Below are 7,789 nucleotides of genomic sequence, written 5' to 3' on the forward strand. Positions count from 1 at the left end.
CTGGTGTCCAGTTACAGAGTTTCTTAGGAATATCCTGTTTTTCCTCACTCTATTTGTCACGTTCAGAAGCAGAACTATGCTCTAATATTTAACAAATCTGTCTTCTCATATATTTCAGCCTTTTGTCATTGTGATTCTAAAGGCTGGTGAAGGGAAGGGCAAATGCCTTTCATCACATCTGTTAGACTCAAGAATGCCTATACACACCAGGCCATTCAGTACGTGACAGGATGTAAATGTGGTTCTGATAAGTGAATATACAGAAAATTAGAGCATTAAAGTCGCCTAGCTGTCAGTGTTCTAAAATCCTGCTCTTCCTGCAATCAGTCCCTGAAGCTGATCAAGTGATGATGACCCAGAGTTTTTTCCAAAACTGCTGTGCAGTTTTGCTGCTATACAAGGATCAATCCATTTCTAAGGAGGTTTAGTTCTCAATAAAGAAGCCTACTCCATACGCATGTTTGCTAAGGCTCAAGGAGAAATGACCCACCCAAAGGCACCTGAAACACCTCAGCATTAAAATAAATGCTCCATCAAGATAAGAATGACCAAATTATAACTCACGAGTTACTACAGATGTTCTAATTAGAGTTCCTACAGACGCTCTAATTAGAGTTAATACAGATGTTCTAATTAGCCACTAGCTTTATTAACACTTTCAACCAGCACTTGTACCACGTGCGGCAGATACAGACACGAGTTTCTCCTCTCACTGCCCATACCCTGAATCGGCCCAGGAAGCTGACTCAATCCGAAAAAAATTTTTCAGGGAAAAAAAAAAATTAATCTAACTTTATCTTTAAAGCAAGATCGGTTTCGTGATCCAGGTCACGGCCTGCCTATCCCAACACCTGGGCCAGCAACCTTGGGGAGAGCAGCCCGGTGTTCCCCCGCCTGGCGCGCGCCCTTTCCCGGTTCGCCACGCGCCTTCTCCCACCCGCAGGTCGGGCACGGGCGGCTCGGCGGGGCAGGCCGGGGACAGGCACCCGGGCAGGGGCGGCCCTCCGGCCTCCCGGAACCGCGGCCGCTGCCCCGCCGTGCCCTGCCCGGCCGGCCGCCCCCCCGCCACCGCCGGGGCCGCACTCCCGCTGCCGCCGGCCCAAGGCACTTACCGGCCCCCTCCTCCTGCTCTCCTCCTCACGGGTGACGCTGGCAGCGGCGGCGGCGCCTCACGCTCCTCGCCCCGCCGCGGCCCCGGCACTTCAATCTCCCGCGGCGGCCGCTCCGCCCGCGTCGCTCCCGGTGATGCGCCCGCTGCCAGCCCCGTCCCGTCCCGCCCTCCCGCCGCGCCGATCCCCCCCCGCCCGCTGTTGGTTTGTCCCGCCGGCCACACCTGCGGCTCGCACCATTCGCGTCGCGGGGGGGCGCCCAGGGGAGGAAGAGGCGGGCGGGGAGCGCGCCCGGGCGCCGGAGCAGCGAGCGGGATGTAGCGCTGGGTTGCTGCGCTGGGATCCGGCCCTGGTCGGCTCGGAGGAGCCGGAAGGTGCCGAGGCGAGCGGCAGTCACCTCATGTCGTCCTCACCCGCAAGGCCCTCAGTGGTACAGCCGAGGAACCTCTCCTTCCCCTCACCCAGCAGGTCCCGGCGAGGGGCGGGAACTGCCATGTGCCAGCGCTTCCCTCAGCTGTGCAGCCCGCCCGGAACCCCCGCTCCACCTGCGGGGTGCAAACCGAAACGTTTCCAAGCGTTTTCCTGACGGGCCATTTTTTTCTTAGTGAGGTAACAGCCCGGGGAACAGGTGTGGGGTAGGACAGGGGACACCCCGCGTCACGCTGACTGCAAGGATCACGCCACGGCCGCATAGATTAGAGGGGAAATCCCACAGCCACACAGATTGTTGGGATCATTCCACAGCCACACAGGTCGGAGGGGACATCCCAGAGCCACACAGGTCAGGGGGTCATCCCACAGCCACACAGGTCAGGAGGGACATCCCACAGCCACACAGGTTGTGGGGATGATCCCACAGCCACACAGCTTGGATCCTACAGCCGGTTGCACTGCCAGAAGGAGAAGTTGCTGAACTGCGCCCTTAGTAATTGTGTGTATTTCTGAAACATAACCACATACAAAGTATGTATTCTCACATTCCATTGCTCTTCCTCGGAAATGCTCTAGCAGACATGAAGAAATAGGTGAAATGTTTGTAAAGCAGTAGTGGGAAGGTTGTGAGAAGAGTAAGCAAGTGTCTAACAAATTAAAATTAGATTTTTTTTTTTCCCCCTGATGAAAAGGCTTATTCAGGCTGGGAACTCAAAAGCAGCGTGGCCAGCAGGGCAAGGGAGGGAATCCTGCCCCTCTGTTCTGATGAGAACCCACCTGCAGTACTGCATCAGCTCTGGGATCCCCAACATTAAAAGGGTGTGGAAATGTTGGAGTGAGTCCAGAGGAGGGCCATGGACATGCTCAGTGGGTTGGAGCACTTCTCCTATGAAGACAGGCTGAGAGGATTGGATTTTTTCAGCCTGGAGAAGGTTCTGGGGGACCTTACTATAGCCATTCAGTACCTAAAAGCATCTACAAGAGAGCTGAAGAGGGATTTTTTACGAGGACCTAGCAATAGAACAAGGAGACATGGCTTTAAACTGAAAAAGGGTAGGGTTGTATTAGGCACTAGGAAGAAATTATTTACTCTGGGAGTGGTGAGGTACTGGCACAAGTTCCCCAGAGAAGTTGTGGATGCCCCATCCCTGGAATTGTTCAAGACCATGTTTGGTGGGACTCAGAACAGCCTGATCTAGTGGAAAGTGTCCCTGCCTGTGGCAGAGGTGTTTGAACTAGACCCCCTTCCAACCCAAACCATTCTGTGATTCTGTGAGTCAGCTGTCCTGGCCATGCTCCCTCCCAGCTTTTCGTGCACTTCCTCACTGGCAGAGCATGAGACACTGAAAAGTCCTTGACTAAGGGTAAGCACTACTTAGCAACAACCAAAACATCAGAGTATTTTTCTCATACTGTATCCAAAACAGAGCACTCTGCTCATGAAGACTAGACCTGGGTTTCATGTCCCTCATGCAGAATGGAGGTGCAGTTATAGCAGAATATAGTAATGGTTGCTTTATTCCTACATGCTATTTATAGCTGACTGCATCTTTGTGCTTTATGCATGAGCCAAAGATTGTACACTCCCAAGATCTGCACTCCTTTACTACAGCTCAGAGAACTTCAAAAATGCAATCTGCTTGAAATTTTTGAAATAATTATTCCTCAAACATTTAGTAATCATGTAACATTTTGCCTTCTGGAGGGCTTTGGTCAAGGCTAGAATTTATAAAGATTTAATGCCACATTGGACTCAAGATGCTCAGCATTCAGCACTCAAAAAATCATGGGCTGATGGCACAGGCAGCAGCTTAATATCTCAGCACAACAGAACAAGCAAAAGAAGGGCTGGTTTGAGTTTGTGGAATGAATTCCTGTGAGAGCAACTAATTAACGCTGTCCCACATAGAATGAAAAGGACAGGATAAAAGGGCTGCGTGTGACACGATGGTCACACTTCTTAGTTATATCAGAAGTGTATTTTATGCTGTTGTGAAAGATGTATCTTCAGATTCTGGGCAGAATATCCCATTGAAGTCTCTAATTCGGGGAAGAATATTTTCCTCGATTGGATTTTTTTAGACAAACAGTTACCATTCATTATAACACAAATGGCAAAAAGCATGTTGTGGTAAAAGCTGTTCTTTCTACCCTTGAGGAACACTTCATAAACTGTCTTGAAGATGTTAGTCTGAAGATTTGTAAAGTCAAGAACTGCTGAGAGTTGAGGCAAGACAGTATCTGAGGTAAATCGAGGCTTTTGAAAGCTTTCAGAACTCGTGAATGGTTGTACTCTAAGCACAGAAGGAAGATGGCAGAACCATATCCACTTAAAACAGCCTTTTTAGTGGTGTCAAGATAGAACATGAGTAATTGGCTGGGAATTGGGGTAGGTGATGTGAACGGGTAGATATATTGTAGTAAAAAAGTACTCTTTTCAGAGTTGCTTTATGCTACCAGAGCTTTGAAAAGGGTTTGTGGCAAGGTTTTGGCTGAGGAGGCCCACAGGGGTGGCTTCTGCAAGAGGCTGCCAGAAGCTTCCCACACGTCCAAGGGAACCAATGCCACACTCCTGTTTACAGGAGTAACTGTGTGACTGCAGCCAGGAGTCTGGCAGCAGTGTTTGCAGAAAAAATATTTCCTGTAGCTTGGAATGAGTAAACAGTCACACTTTGGAGGAGTGCTTTAAATCAGTCATGAAAATTAGTCTTAAGCCAGTGAACAGAAAAGTTTGATTTAAATGATTGTTTATATTAAATTACAGCTGTGTTGTGTCTTAAAGACTGATTTTTCACTGTTTGGTAACCATTAAAATGTGCTGATTATGGTCTTCATGCATAATTTACCATTTCTTTTTGCTAGCAAAGAGGACGTGGTTTAATGACATACATCTGAGATATTTCAGACTTTAACATAACATCTTAATTTGTACATACATTTCACTATTTGGGAAGATGAGGACTGTTTAATTTCTTTCTTTTTTTTTCCTAGGTAGTTATTACACTTTTACTTGTGGTTCATACCAACCTCCTAGTGGATAAATATGGGAATTGAAAGAAAACAATGGGGAAAAAAAAAAACCTCTTTATAGTTGCTTTTAGTTGAATAAGATTACTATAAATGTATTTGATCCTTCTTCTTAAGGAGATTATCTAAATATGTTTTGCACTGAAAAAGGTTTTATTTAAAAAATTGAAGTATACTTACAGGAAGAGAATGTGATTGGTTTGATCACTCAGTCATTCTAGTGTGTAGAACTAGTAGAGATCATCCTGTAATAGCCACCTCTTTTTTATTTATGGATGGGAATAATGAAAAAAAATCAGCAGAGGTAATCCATTTACATAGCTGGTTGAATGAACAATAGAAATGAAGGAAATACTGCCACCTTGCTTGCAGAAAAAGATGCTTATCAGAAACTGCTTCAACACTTAAGCAAACCGATTAATCCTTCAGCAGCTTGAACAGAAGGTGCATTCTGCTTAATAATGCTACTTCTGTAATTAGTATTATTATTTTGTTTTGCAAAGCAAACATGTTTAAAATTAAATTTCAAATCAACCAACCCGATTGATTTTATTTTTATTATTTTATTTTTGAGACCCAGAGAAGTAACCAGAGAAGAACCATTTTTTTGCCTTACATTTAAATCAGGCACAAAATCAGAATCTTCCAGAAACCAGGTACTTTTCTTCTTGTGTGAGGAGGTTGTATGTGACTGGAGGAGCCTGTCTTTTTACAAGGCAGGAAAAAATATCATTCAAAGATATAAATCTCTAATATTGCCGCAGAATATTTATTCTTTGAAGTGTTTTGGAAGGAGCAGCAATTTGTAGCACTATCAACTTTGTTTAAACTAAGTGCAAGCACATGAAATTATATTCATTAATAAAATCAGGGCAAGTCATGTTACTAATAGAGGTCTAGTGGTAAATAGAAAAAAATACAAAGAGATGAACTTTGTAGGAGCCAATCTTGCTGAGTAATAACTTTTTTTTTTTTTTTTTTTTTGGCATTCCAGCTCTAGCCTTCTGTTGCCTCTGCTGTTTTGAGCCGCAGAAAAAGTGAAAATCTATGGTTTTCCTCCGGCCGGTAAGGCTGGGGGCCTTAGTGGGTTGTAGTTCAGCTTTTGGTCGTTAGATGCCGGCAGCTCCCCGGGCATTTTGGGCTCTGGGTTTTCTGGCGTGTTCAAGTGTGAGGTGAGAGCACAGCAGGGACTTCGGACTGGTGTTTTGGTAGAGGAGCACAGGCAGTGCACCCCATGCGTGCTGTCCGGCTCCAAAAAAACCCCAAACACAATCTCCCTCCCCAAAAACCCTCAGCAAAGCAACCCAAAACCACACCACAACAGAAAAAGAGATGTTTGACTGAAAACGAAGGGAGCCCAGCTCGAGAACACAAAGCTAAATTTCTCTGAGCTCAGTCTGTCCCCAGCTATTGTCCTACAACAACTGTGAGGTGCAAATAAAGCAGCAGAGCATTGTCACGTTGTTCTCCCATTTGTTCTGCCTCTGCCAGCTGAGTACAGGCACAGGAGTGCACTGTTTTGTTGGCTTGATGCCACGAGAGGCTCTTTGTATGCATTAGTGGCTCCCTGTGCTGTGGCAAGGTCAAGTCCTACTGTTGATGTGTGCAGGGACAGAATTGCAGTATCTGCTTGTGATTAAGATTGTGCAAAGGAGTGCCACTGACAGCACGCTGCTTTGCTGAAAATACCACTGTGTTCCTAGGTTTTGTCAGTGATTGCAAGTAATGCTCTTTGAAACTATAGATTTCCCACATGCTGTTTTGCATTTCAGTGGGATACAGGCCTTCTGCACGTTTTCAAGTGCAACATTCATGTGCATTTTGTGTAAGAGTTAGTATTAATTCGGCTGATGATGACACTTTGAGGCATTTAAACTGTGTATGCCTCTACTGCAGAATGTTTTCAGTGATAAGCCAAATTAACTGAATAATGCATTAACTGAAAAGGAAAACAATTAAGTAAGGCTGCCATAGTTAACAATGTGCAGTTCCTCCTTAACTGCAGACCTTTTAAGCCTTTTCCATCTCAGTCTCCTAGCACAGAACCTCTTGAACAAAAGCTTCCCTATCCATTTTGTAGATGAGGAAACTGGAACAGCAACATTTGATGATATGTACATGATCATGCAGGAAGTGTCTGATACATCTGGAAATTAGGCCTGGGTGGATTCCTGATCTCTGTTCTTGTGCCTTTTCTGCCACATTAATTTTTCCATTTGCTGTACAGCTTTATATGGTAATAGTGGTGTTGCTGTTTTTCACAAGACAGTCTGAGCTGGTGTCCAGATTAGAACAATGGTCATGACAATTGTTTTCTCTTTGATAAAGTACCATAAAAATGCACAGTGCTTTCAAGCAAGCACATGTGTCAAAGAATGCAATGCCTGCTCCTTGACTTAAAAGTTTCTTTTGTGAGCATGGAGTACAGACTTCACAGGATGCTACTCCATGGACTTCCACTCTTTTTTCTGAAGTCAGTGAGGCTGCAGCTGTAAAAGTGAAGTCTGAGTTTTGCCTTCTAGTTTCAAAGTAAGCATTTAATAATCAAATAGACATCAGAGTGTATTTTGTGCTGGCTTTTAACTCAATGATATGCAGTGCTGCAGTTGAGAAGGCTTTCACTGCAGCTATGTCTCAGCTTGACTTGTAAGATTGCTAAAGGAATGTCTTGTTCTTGTGCCATATTTGTCTTGCTCTTTTTTTTTGTAATTTATTTTCTTTAGAGAACAGAACCAGACATAAGCATCTGTTTCTCAGTGAGGTTGGGTACATTTGGGGGGATGTGGGGTGTTTTCACCCAGTGCTACAGATGGTTTCACTAAAGAACATAACAGTTAACTGAGTAGCCCAAGGTGATTCAGTGAACTGATCAACCTCTCTGAAAAAGTTAAACTCTTCTGGCTCCTTGTCTTTTAAACTTGTCTAGCCACTAAATCGTATTGGCTCCCAAATGAAACGAAACTTTGGGAACTGGAAGTCACTTTTCATACTGTCTAATTGCCATTCTTATGTGGGAAAATTAGTATAAAAATCCTGCCTGGGAATGCTACCAAAATTGTTTTAATAATGTTAAACAAACTCTTTGCATCAAATAATTTATTATCTGTTGACAGTAATTCACACAGAGTATAACACAGGAAAAGTTGAGCATGTTTTACTGGACCAAAGCACAACTGTGTGATGTTGTGTTGATCTGCCCAGCAGAAAACAGGTGCTGTTTA

This window comes from Sturnus vulgaris, chromosome 4 (genome assembly GCF_052056855.1).
Source record: "Sturnus vulgaris isolate bStuVul1 chromosome 4, bStuVul1.hap1, whole genome shotgun sequence".
Classification (NCBI taxonomy): Eukaryota; Metazoa; Chordata; class Aves; order Passeriformes; family Sturnidae; genus Sturnus; species Sturnus vulgaris.